This window comes from Mobula hypostoma, chromosome 3 (genome assembly GCF_963921235.1).
Source record: "Mobula hypostoma chromosome 3, sMobHyp1.1, whole genome shotgun sequence".
Taxonomy (NCBI): Eukaryota; Metazoa; Chordata; class Chondrichthyes; order Myliobatiformes; family Myliobatidae; genus Mobula; species Mobula hypostoma.
The window spans coordinates 117,986,188-117,999,777 of record NC_086099.1 but is presented as its reverse complement, the minus strand read 5'-3'; the positions used below and the strand labels follow the sequence as shown (position 1 = coordinate 117,999,777).

General features: G+C 38.5%; 1 protein-coding gene across 7 annotated transcripts in view; it reads left to right on the top strand.

Moving 5' to 3' along the window:
• The first annotated feature begins 1,159 nt into the window (after nt 1–1,159).
• The window catches only part of LOC134344214 (bile acid receptor-like), a 129,699-nt gene continuing 117,268 nt past the window's right edge, over nt 1,160–13,590 (top strand). For 2 of the 7 annotated variants that reach the window (XM_063043630.1, XM_063043631.1), the window contains exon 1: nt 1,161–1,344. The gene's annotated coding sequence lies outside the window, so the exon portion shown is untranslated. Of the gene's footprint in view, nt 1,345–2,576; nt 2,874–3,852; nt 4,012–13,590 lie in introns of those variants that run through there. The other 5 variants (XM_063043634.1, XM_063043632.1, XM_063043636.1 and 2 more) reach the window with 4 other exon arrangements.

The window sequence follows — 13,590 nt, the reverse complement described above, 5'->3', positions numbered from 1 at the left end:
AGATGGCAAGTGTGGAGGTGTAGTGGATGGCTTCTAATCTCATAATGCAGTGGTTTCTTTGTGCCTTTTTCCCCTCGCCTATCAATCCTGCTCTTATGCAGAATAAATGCCAATCATGTTCAGAGTCATTCATGTTTGATTCTTGGGGTAGAGAAATTATTCTTTTAGAGACCACATCTGAATTTATTCCATAACATTTTCTGTATATCCTCCATACTTGTAGGAACCTGGAGCCAGCTGGAGTAGAGCATAAACACTGGTATGGACCAGTTAAATTAACTAGCTTGTGCTGTATATAATTCTATGTGGGAAACAAGAATACAGGGAAGGTCAGGAAAACGGGGAAATGTATTTATACTCACCATACTGAAAAGCCTTTGATTGTCAAAATGGTAATTGCAACAGTATAATTTTTAAAAAATGTAGCTCTGCACTTGATTTTCTAGAAAATATTTCCGTAAGATGTTTAAGAGTAGTAGTAATCTGCCAATTTTTGAGAGAGCACATCACTGGCTTCAGAAATATTTTAGTCTGGCAAAGTATAAGAATGGAATAATTTTCTCTGCATTAACTTGGAGCATTAAACCAAAGGGATATCAAAATAACAATAATGTTCTACATTCATTTCAATTCTAATTTGATCATGCTCTTAAATATTGATATTTTCCATACGATATTTTATCTGTCAGAGTTTTGTTCATTGTGTGTAGTCGCAATAACAACCCCAAGGTGCAAGTCAGGGTACCCATACTGTTAAAACAAAATGCAGCTCTCAGCAGCATCAAAGGCAGCAAGGCAACGTGAGGTTTGACCGCAAACTTTGGATGTGGCATTCCACAAGTTCCTCAAGTATTCATAAAATTATTTGTCCCTTACTAAATCTGACCAAACTAACCATACTCAGATTTGTTCATATTTTCTGTTTGAGATTGTCACGGGATGATGAATAGAAAGAAGGTTGTTTCTGTTTCACTGCTTGTCCTTGCCTAAATTAGTAGGTAAAAAGAAAATGAAAGATTTGAAGATGGGGAGCAGAAGATATACACAACTTGGGGATCTCTATGACCTGGCCATGGATAGCAACGATGAGCCAGTTCTGTTTGATTTATTCTCACTAGGGGCTGCCCTTTCTCTGACCCAGGAGGGAGCTGTGTGGGAAGCTAGTTAGTGCGATAGGCCTCTAGTGCTGTTCTGCAGAATGTCTGGAGCCAGAGTGTTTGCAAAGAGACTCTGATAAATAGGCAAAAAAGGCCCTGCTCGCTCCAGCTGGACTTCAGTGACGCTCAGAGATCATTATATCTTCACATAAGCAGGGAAGAACATCCTCTGCGCCACCAAATTCCGGTAAGCAGACTTTAAGAATATAATTTTACTTTTACTTCAGAGTTTCACCAAACTTTGGTTATTCCGTGAAATAAAAAAAAACAAAAATTTATTTGGGAAAAATGTGGGAAACAGCATTGGCAGAATTAAAAAATGTTAATTATATTCGGTTCACTGCATGAAAAAGCAATAACCTCATTTATAAAGGTCATTTTAAAGAACACTACAAGTACTGAGTTTGACTACACTTATGCTCTTAAGAGTTAGCTATACAGTATATTCATTAGATTACAAACCTATACAGTATATTCATTAGATTACAAGTTAGCTATACAGTATATTCATTAGATTCACAAATACTATATAATTTGACCAAGAAACAAATAGGAATGTCATTAAATTGTAAACAATTCTTTAAACTCAAGTTCTTTCTTTAGCGATCATCAACATTGACATGCATCTAGAATGTGGTCACTGCCAGAAAAACAAAAATATTGTTGCATTTATAGATATGTCATCATATAAATAATAAGACTGAAGGCTTAAGGTCAGTCATTTGGCTTGAAATTGATATTAGTAGATAAATATTCATCTCATATAAACCTTGAACAGAGGGAGATTGAGAGGTATTAATATTCTAACTTACAGCTCTACTTGCCAATACTCACTTACAGGCAATTGTAAATTATATTTAATTTCTTTAATTTAAGCACTGTAAAAAGAATCATAGCATATTGTAGCTTAAAATAGTGGCATTTCAAGGGAAATTGGAATTCCAAAGAATTAAACACAAATCTTAAAAGTGGTTATATACAGTTGTAAAGTATTTATTTCTCCCTGGTACATTAGGAAATTACGACGACACATGGTAGATCAAATATGCAAAAGTCAAAGAACATTTGGGGATGTACCTGCCAATTACAAATAACGTTGCACTGTGAATTTAGGAGTAAGAATGAGGTTGAAGGATTTGTTTGTTGCCGTCAACGAACAATATCTTATAGATTGCTGTGCTATTAGTACTAAATAAGCTGTACATGAAAGACTATGGGCAAACCCATTGATTACTGAAATACCGTCTTTAGCCAAGAGTTTTTTCACACAAATGCTAAAGTGGACAAGACAAAAGTAACAGAAACATAAAATATTAATAGCTAAGTAGAAATTAAAGATATTATTTATGTAAAACAGTCTATCCAAATCAATAAATGAGATTACGAGGCAATGTCCACAGCACAAGCTTCTATTGGGACTGAATTCAGCAGGACAGGAAATGGAGTAACTGATGAAGTAGTGGATCAGTAACACCAAATTCAGTCTTTGTAAAATGTGAAAACTAAGGGAAGCAAGACATTTCAGAATTTTAGGCCTTGGGAGACATTGTGTTTTTCCATGAGTTGGGTTTAAGAACCAGGGTTGAAACAGGAAAATCACTTTATGTCTTTATGATCCGGAGTTCACTGCCTGATGCATATATAAAATAACTTTAAAATGTGAACTGAATAAATATTCAATGGAAAACAAATTACAAGACAACTGGCAAAAAGCAGGTAAGTGGGATTAATTTACTTGCAGTCCCAAAAGATGCATGTTGATGATTCAGTGGATTAAATTACAAAAGAGAGGCGCTAGTCGCATGCTATATATTGTGTGTTTTGCACTGCAAATAACACAGAATGAATAAGTAAGTAATGAATGTATTCCATACACTGCACATAATGTAGAAGAAAAAACAAAAGCTACTATGTGCAGTTAGTGCAATACTTGACTGGAAAACTAATTCCAAATGGCAGTCTGATAGTTTCTGTTTCAATCTTGAAATGATTTTTCTTCTGGGCTTTCCTTGCACGAGAACATGGAGATGGGAGCACGGATAGATTGTAAAGTTCATCTGGATGCCAATTCTATGAAAATCATTTAAACATGCATAGCTTGCAGATGGAATGACTCATGCAGAAGCAGTTTTTCACAATGTATGAGAGGCCTACATTGACAAAGCTTAAAGGGAACTTGCCTGAGCGGTTCCAAGTTGGTTGTGTTTGTAATGGGGCGACAGTGATGGCAACAAATGAGCACCTTCTTCCCACCTGATAGCACCTCTGTCAATATCCTCCATTCTCTGTGCTTTTGCTGTCTAGACACAATTGAACTCACACTATAGAGAACGAGTGAAATGCAAAGCATAATATAAGTTGCACAATATTTAGAATGTGACAAACTTCATGCAATGTAAAGCACATGGATGAGTCAGTGTTTGGAATCAAAGCCTGCACAAAGAGAATGGTTGTGGTTATTGTAGGTCAGTCACTATTGTCAGATTTCCTCTGGGCTCAGCCATCTTCAACTGCTTCATCAGAAACCGTCCTTCAAGAACAAGTTTTGTATCATTGACAAAATGGAGTTACCCAAGCTACTCTGATAGCACCTCTCAATCACCTGCAGATTCCTCTCCAAGCAGTGCGTCATTCTGATTTGCAGATATATAGTCTGTCCATTCTAAGTGCCAGACCTGCCTACTCACCATGGGAGCTCTTTAACCAGAAGGAGTGTAGTGGTGGTTCACTATGATCTCTCAAGGGAAAGTAGTAATGGGCAATAAATACATGCCTGATAGAAGAGTTCAGATTCCAAAACTGAATAAAATAATTGCTCAACTGAATTTACACAGCAAAGCAAATTTCAATTGTGGTAAGTGGAATAAGCTGTTAGGATCTGCCGTGTTGTGTATGATCACTCAACAATAGATATGGCTTAGCTATGAAGTATTTAAATTCTGTTATTGATATTTGGTGGTTACCTTCATGGCATTTAGGCCATTGATGGACTTACCTTTAATATGAAATTAGTAACAGTAAACAAACATGCATTATTCTTTTGTTTAAATGAAGAAGTGAGAGAAAAAGCACATTTTGATTTATATAGTATATATCATAACATCAGAACTTCCTGCTAAAGGCATGAAATTATAAGGGTAATGCACTAGAGGGAACATCATTTGCATGAATGTAGAAAAAGGCATTCAGATTGCATACAGGTCATAAAACAGCACAGGGATAATGTCAAAACAAATTATTTTTTAATTGCATTGAGTAATTAATAATTACTCAGCAGAACTTCATCATAAATAGTAATATTCTCCTTTGTATGATACCGAGCACAAGGGTCCCCCAGGGCTGTGTGCTCAGTCCACTGCTGTTCATTCTGTTGACCCACGACTGTGCTGCAACACACAGCTCGAACCACATCATCAAGTTCGCCAATGACACGACCATGGTGGGTCTCATCAGCAAGAACGATGAGTCAGCATACAGAGAGGAGGTGCAGTGGCTAACAGCCTGGTGCAGAGCCAACAACCTGTCTCTGAATGTGAACAAAACAAAAGAGATGGTTGTTGACTTCAGGAGAGCGACCACTCTCCGCTGAACATCAACGACTCCTCTGTAGAGATCATTAAGAGCACCGAATATCTTGGTGTTCACCTGGCGGAGAATCTCACCTGGTCCCTCAACACCAGCTCCATGGCAAAGAAAGCCCAGCAGCATCTCTACTCTCTGCGAAGGCTGAGAAAAGTCCATCTCCCACCCCCCATCCCCACCACATGCTAGAGAGGTTGTACTGAGAGTATACTGAGCAGCTGCATCACTACCTGGTTCGGAAATTGCACCATCTCAGATCGCAAGACCCTGCAGCGGATAGTGAGGTCAGCTGAGAAGATCATCGGGGTCTCTCTTCCCACCATTACAGACATTCACACCACACGCTGCATCCATAAAGCAAACAGCATTATGAAGGACCCCACGCACCCCTCATACAAACTCTTCTCCCTCCTGCCATCTGGAAAAAGGCACCGAAGCATTCGGGCTCTCACGACCAGACTATGTAACAGTTTCTTCCCCCAAGCCGTCAGACTCCTCAATACCCAGAGCCTGGACTGACACCAACCTACTGCCCTCGACTGTGCCTATTGTCTTGTTTATTACTTATTGTAATGCCTGCACAGTTTTGTGCACTTTATGCAGTCCTGGGTAGGTCTGTAGTCCAGTGTAGTTTTGTGTTGTTTTACGTAATTCAGTGTAGTTTTTGTATTGTTCATGTAGCACCATGGTCCTGAAAAACGTTGTCTTGTTTTTACTGTGCACTGTACCAGCAGTTATGGTTGAAATGACAATAAAAAGTTACTTGACTTGACTTGGACAGTACTTTTTACATTTACCGGAGAAGCAAAGCACTGAACCTCTTGAAACTAGCCTGTGATTTTGTCACAAGCCTTCGTCAATTAAAGGTTGGGGATGGAATGGGGTGATGGCTGAGGGATGGGGAGCACTTTCTGATTGGAAATTATAAAAGTTTTTACTTGTTTTTTCCGCCGAATATATAACTTACCTTTGGTTGATGAAGGTAATGTATTTTCATCACATAATTACCAACTAACTTTATCATCTTGGACACCTCTGTAATATGTCTCCTTTCATGTCTTTGCAAGTTATTTTACACATAATCTGTAATAATCAGTTTTTTTTAACCAAACAGGAGTGATTGCTCATTCAGACTTTTACCTTTGTGAGTACTTGTTACAATGCTTACAGAATAGTTAATGCATTTCAAAGTTTTCAGTGTTTCAGGAATACCATGAGATTTTTGTTCAGATGTCAAATAGTGCATTTGTTTAATAAAAATGAAGTATCATGCAATATTTGTTTATTGCAGTTACTATTACCATCTATGTTGTTTTAATTTATGGTGTTAAGTTAGTACTCTTGGGGTTTTTTTTTATCATTTTTCCATACAACTCTCATCACAACGAATATTGCCTCACATTCACCAAAAATGCAAACAAACTGAAATGATGGCTAATTCTGTCCAACAGCTGCTTCCTGTCCTAAACAAGTTTATATAATCTTATGAATATCCCCAGTGGTTGAACACAAGTCCCCAGAATAAAATTACTCTTTAATTTGGCACAGTTCCTACTAATAGACAACAGTGAGATTGGATGGTGTGGGAAATAGAAAAGTGGCATTTATTGACCATGTACACATGTAGGTGTCATTTTTCTAGTTGTAGATTAAGTATATGCTTGGAGATATTCAGAGACATTGTGAGCCATTGTATTAAAAGAGAGAATGAATATTGAAGGGAGTTATCAGTTATTTTTCTTAATTCTCTGAAAATTGAAGGAATTTTACATCGACCAGTTCTGAATCTCAAAATATGCTGTGGGAAAATGCATTCAACTTAATGGGAAGGAAAAGGAAAATTATTGTTCCTTTTGTAGTGTATCCAATAGGCTAGCACATAAAATTATTCGAACTTTCCTGAAAGGAAAATTAAGGTTGTTTTTTTTAATGGACCTTGACTGCTTCTCATTTTCTCCAATTGATAAGCAGTGTCTGATCTTCGCAGGAGATTATGGTGGGTCACTTTGGTTTAAAACAAACATTTACTGTGACAGATAAGAGCCAGTTCCCTGCCTGCACCTTGACACACTAAATTCTGTTTATAAAACTAGAAATCCTGTGACTTCTAACCAATCTCTTCCTTCAAAAACATAGAGTGGTTGAAATAAAACACGGTGGCCATATTTAAGATAGAATCAGTAGTTCACCGATCCTTCCTTAAATATTTTCACTGTGCACATTGGGAACCTTAAAGATCTTTTATTTTTGGTATAAAACCTGCTGATGATCTCCTTTCATGACCTCCCTTATATTCTCAGACAGAAAGTTCAAAATCCACAAGGCTGCAGATTTGGCAAAAAAGTGCTAAATGGGAGATAACTAAATTCAGAAGTTCTATTAGTATAAATCCAAAATTTTGATGGTATTTACATTTATAGGATAGACTATTCTCACAGATTTCAGGGTACAAATTTTGTGATATGTAGAAGGAAAGAACTTCAAATTGTTCTCATACCAGGGAACATCTGAACTGGTTGTGATGCTATCGGTCCAGGGTGTTGGTAAAGGCACAATTGTGTTTAGCTTTGGTCACCATTACAAGAAGGATGTGATTAAACTGGGGAAAGTGCAAAAGTAATTTATGAGGATGTTGCCAGGACTCGAGGGACTGAGTGATAGGGAGAGGTTAGACTGATTGGAGCATAGTAGACTGAGAAGTGATCTCATACAGGTGTATGAAATCATGAGAGGCATGAAAGATAGGGTGAACAATCCTTTTTCCAGGGTTGGGAAATCGAAACCTAGACCGCATTAGTTTTTAAGATTAGAGGTGAAAGGTTTAATAAGAAACTGAGGGGCGAATTTTAACACAGTGATATGGAACCTGCTGCCAGACATATATTACAGAAGTATGTGGATGACAACAATTTAGAGGGATTTAAGCCCAGTGCTGAGAAATGGGATACACCCAGGTCAGTATGAGCTAAAGGGACTTTTGCTATGCTGTACAACTCTAGGACACTGTGAAGAGAAAGTTAGTAAAACCTATTTTCTTTTTATTCAGGAAAGAAGAAATCATTTAGTAGCATTTCCATCTAAATTATCTTTGTTGATTTCTTTTCCTTGATCCAAGGCAGAATCCCTGCTTGCTCTCGGCACATATAATATAGCCAAATAAGATGTTTTGAACAGAATTCGTGAAAAAGGAAGATCTTCAGTGCTAGAACTACTACAAAGACATTTTTGTTTGTCCCACAGGAATCTAACTTGTGGAAAATTTTCATTGAAGTAGAAACTTGGATAATTGTGTTCCGTCCAAAACTTATATCTCACAAATCATGCAATTTGTTACTTAACTTTTCCCCCCACTTACATTCACTTCTCCAAAAGCTAAGACATGGATATAATAGTCTGCTACAACATGATATCTCATCCAAGTCACTCATTCTGACCTTAATGAGTATTCATAATTTAACTTTTCACTTGGAAATGTCACAGTTATATTCAATTGTCTCTTTACAAGATCAACATATGTGCATTTTCCAACAGGAATCACTTTTTAATCATTAAAATTGGGAATGCTGTTCTATTACTCCTCTTTCCTTCCCCAATGGCACAACTGATCTACAGCTGTTTGCTACCTACTTTCAAGAAAGAACTCAAAATAGACAATGAAAATTCAGAATTTATCACACATCAGCCACTCTAAATTCTAAAATATTTCCATCTGGAGTAACACACAAAATTAGGAGCTCAGCAGGTCGGGTAGCATCAATAGAAAGGAATAGAGTCGACGTTTCGGGCCAAAACCCTTCATCGTCCTGACCTGCAGAGTTCCTCCAGCATTTTGGGAGTAATTCTCTAGATTTCCAGCATCTGCCAGAATCTCTTGTGTTTATATTTTATTCTATAATCTTTGACTGAAAATGATAGAAATTCATATAGGCAACCAGAGCAATCTCCTTGTTGATATAAAGTAATCCATTACCCATTAGAAATGAAAATATGCTTCTGCAATGGTAAATTGTAGAGAATAATACATCTTAAGATATATTCTGAGAAAATTCCGCTTGTATATATTTAAATAAAGCTTCCAACTAGTCTGGCCATGAAAAGTATAGCCATAATCTAGTGTTTGGATTCGGAAATACAGGCTATTTCCTTCATAATCCTAGCATGGAAATGAAGGGTTGGTACGTCCTGTGCACAATTCCAGTCTCATAATATAGGATTCATCCATAATGCCTCTTGCAATGGTTTAAAATACTTCATTATGAATCAACTGGTACAGATATCAGACCACTTTCACTGCAAAGTGAGGATAGATAATAACTGTGGTACAATCAGAGTAATCCTAAAGATAAATAATTTGTGGTGTACAGTTTTTAATAAACAAATGAAAAACAAACTTGTGTTTATGGTGTCTTTAATGTCCCTTTCAGAATGCCTCAAAACACTTTACAGTTAATTAATAAACACAAGAGATTCTACAGATGCTGGGAATCCAGACCAGTACACACAATGCTGGAGAAATTCAACAGGCCAGGAGACATTTATGGAGAAGAATAAATAATCAACATTTCAGACCCTTCAGGCGGACAGTTAATTAAGTACTTCTGTGATGTCAGAAAAAAGATACTATTTCACAATGGAAGCTCTTTACAAACAACAATATGATAACATCTAGGTCATCTACTTCTGAATAAGTGTCCAGGACTTTATCAGAATAATGCCATGGAGTCTATATCCATCTCAGGAAACTGAGATGTCTTCAGCTTAATGTCATTTGAAAAATAATATCCCCAAATGATCCATTAAGTTCCTCTAGCAGTTTTTGTTTTGCACTGGAACTTTAGAGAAGGTTTCATACCTTGGTTTAGGATTCATATTCAGGCCAGAAGAGTCTTGACTGAATCATCACTGTTCTTCTCCCTCCACAGATGCTGCCTGACCTGCTGAGTTCCTCCAGCAGTGTGTTTGTTTGTACTGTAATATTAGAGTAGTTTTATACCTTAGTGTAGGTTTCATACTCAGCCTTTGGAGTATAGCTTTAACCTGCAATGTTTTAACAAGGAAAGAAGTCTGCCACTGAATTATGACTGATATCTGTGACTGCCGATTTACTGAATTCACCATCATCTATATCCATGACTTGTAGCTGAAGTGAAGATAGATCCTGGTCGTGACAGCTGTTAGATTTTCTCCATAGACATCCCCATTTTATTTTTATGGATAGTGTGTCAGATAAACTATTAAGCATTTATGATTGAGTAAGAATACGAGTGTAAATATAAATATTAACAAGAAGAAATAAAGCATTCTTCCTGGTGTACTGAGAATTATTCTTGCTCTACTACTTTGCCAATAAAAATAACACAAAATACAATTAATATTCAAGAGATTAACTGATCCATCAATCTCAGAATATGGAAAAAATGATAATCTACTTAAATGTTTTTCAATGACACTGTAAATAGTCCATTGTGTACTGTATTGGAAGTTGTTGCCCCTGAAGCAATAATGGAATTTGATCTAAGGCATGATAAAAAATTAAAGAGTAACAACATAAGCAAACATTTCAAACATGAAAGGTCAGAAGTTCTGAAGAATGCTAATTTAACAAAATGTGATGTACACAGCATGAAAGGGAGCAGGACAACCAAAATATCATTACTTATCAATGTCTGCACTATGCAACTCTTCATGATCCCTTAGCGTGTATACAAAGGTCTGTCTGCTGTTGTTTTTGGCACATAAATGTATGGACCCAAAAACTGTCAGCCTTTTAATTTTCTCTGACTGTGGCCCATGGATACCACACATTGGACAAACCTCATCACCAAGGAGGCTCGTTCAGTGGGAGTGCCAGTTATAGAATTGACTATGGTCCCCAGTACAAATTAGTGCAAACTTCAAGCCATTAAAGTTAGTAAATGGCCAAATAGAGCACAGAGGTGAAGCAACTGAACCTTGCATCTAATTATAATAGCTACCGGTTTCAGAAAATTTCTCTAGTGAAGAAAAACTGATGGTATCTACATAGTGTGGGATTTCTAGAAGTAACAGTGAATGAAAATAAACCATGTAACTTGTGTACAGGTAGTCTGTAAGCATTGTATCTCTATTCATATTAATAACATTAACCATTTGAAATTCTGAATATCTGGATAAAACTAATAAAAAACAATAGTATCTGAATTAAAACTGCAGAACTGGAAGTCTGAAATTAACACAGAAAATGCTGGGAACACTCACTGGGTCAGACAACATCTGTGGAAGAGAATAACTTGGTTTCTCAAATTCCTACTATTATAGGCTTGCTAACAAGGTATAAAAGTGGTTTCCTTACATTATTCACACAGTTTTTCCATTTTTTAACTCTCTGGAACATTTAAGTTGAGAAATTACAGTGTGTTGTGGATTTTAATATGGCATGAAATAATTTTGCATCGTAAGGAGTAAATACTACAATGAAAAGAGGAAATGCCAGAAATACTGAGCTGCATCTATGCAAAGAGATGCATTTGTTAGAACAAAAAAAAATCTCAAGATGCTGTGAGAAAGAGAGAGGGGAAGAGGGGATTGAAAGGAAGGCTGGTGAAGGGTTAGGAGTCAAAAAGGATTCAATAACACAGGGATAATGGTACAAAGTGAAAGAAAGTGGCAGAAGGACAACATGTAGTCCGTGAGCCAGGACCCCAAATCTGGGCCACCAGTACCATCTGGGGGGAATAATTCTTATAGTGATATTTGGCAAGGTATACGGGTACACCCTTAGTGCTAGAAAAGATGTGATAGCGTTGCATCGGTGGTAGCTTTCTGTGAGGGGGACCTCCATGCTATAAGAACCATGGTGCTTTGCCTATGATAAGATGAATTATGCCAAGTACCTGTCCCCTTACTTTGCTCAGATGATGAACCTCCCAGAGGAGAATCCTTCTGTGTATGAGGCCTTCAAGGCAGGCCAATTCTCAGTGCAGCTGTCAAATATCAACCCCTTTGGGCAGATCCCTGTGGACCAGGCTATTGAAGCCACAGTGAACAAAGACACACAGACTCCTGGAGGCACATCACGGTTTAGCCTGAATGCTGGAGCTATCCAGCGTTACTACATAACAGCTGAGCACCACAGTGCGTTCCTGGGACAGTTAAGGGAGATGGTGCAAGGCAACAAATCAGAGCTTTGTCATGAGGAGCTACAGCGGCCAAGAATCCGGAAAGATGAGGAAGCATTTTCAGCACTGGTTAGCCTCATACATGAATGGGTCAACCCATTTGCAGAAAAGCGGGAGCTCATTAGCATCTCTATGGCAAAGGCAGCCCCCAAGGACATTGCCTCTGACCTGGTGAAGGCATATGAGATTGATGAGCAATGCCATGCAACCTTCAAGGATGAGAGACTAGAGGAAGACCCACCAGCAAAGAAATTCCATGACCCAATGAAAACCAAGAAGCTGAAAACATTCAGTGATATGTGTAAGAAGAGAGAAGTGAAATCAAATGGGAGGGCGATCATCTTGAAAGCAGACAGGTCTTTGTCTGGACGCATCATAATGATGGCACAAGGGCGCAGTCTACGTATGGAGGATATCCTTTCTCATCCCCTTGGACCATTACCCTCCACCGGAAGGATTGCTGAGAAAGACAAATAAAGCTACTTTAGCCACAACCTTGCAGAAAAATGTAGCAGTGGAAGATCAACTCCCAGAAAACTCTGCTACAGTAGTTGATGGAATGAACTTGGTCCAAGGAGTGAAAGGTGATCAAGTTACTTTCAGAGATGTTGCCACAACAGTTCTGGGTAAGGCTCTGAGGGAAGGCAGTCAGAGTAGCAGAATAGATGTTGTGTTCGACACATACAAGGAGAACTCTATCAAGAATAGTGAAAGATCTCTAAGAGGTAAAGAGACTGACCATGAGTTACAAGGTATCACAGGCACACAGATGGTGAGGCAGTGGAGGAGCTTCCTGAGCAAAGTCAGTAACAAAAATAGTCTCAATAGCTTCATAGTCCATGAATGGAGGAAGGCGGAGTACAGAGCAAAGCTGCAGGAGAAGATTCTGTATGCAACCGTGAATGACAAATGTTACAGAATCACATCTCAAGACAGTGAGGAGGTGTCAGCTCTTCAGTGCCAACAAGAAGAAGCAGATGGCCGCCTACTTCTCCATGCTGCCCATGCCACAAGAGAGGGATACCAATCTGTAGTGATCTGCTCAGAAGACACATTTGTCTTTATCATGTCTTTAGCAATTTGTGACAAGATTGAGGCCCCATTGTTCCAGAAGTGTGTCACCAGAACCCGTACAGGGCTATTAGACATCAGGAAGGTTGCTGCTACTGTTGGCATAGAGGTTTGTAGGGCTCTCGTCGGGTTGCACGCATATACAGGATGTGACACTGTAAGCACTTTTGCAGGCAAGGGGAAGACAAGTGCCCCCTAAAACTTCTGACCAGCAACAGGGAAACTCAAGACATTCAGGACACATTCTTAGAGTTGGGTCAGGAATGGGACCTCTCCCCAGAACTGATGGACAAACTGGAGGCATTTACATGTCTCCTGTATCCCCCAAAAGCATCAACCACCAAGGTCAATGAGCTCAGGTATCACCTCTTCTGTGCCAAAAAAGGTGAAATCGAAATTCATCAACTCCCACCATGCAAGGACTGCTTAACAAAACATGCACAGCGAGCCAACTACGAGGCTGGTATATGGAGAAGATGTTTGGAGAAGGACCCACAAGTGCCAAGCCCTGTTGGCAGAGGATGGAAGATGGAGAGAAGAGGAAGCTGAACAGTTGGTGGTGCACCGGATGGAAGGCCAGCCAGCACTCGATGCCATCCTGGATCTACTGGCCTGTAACTGTC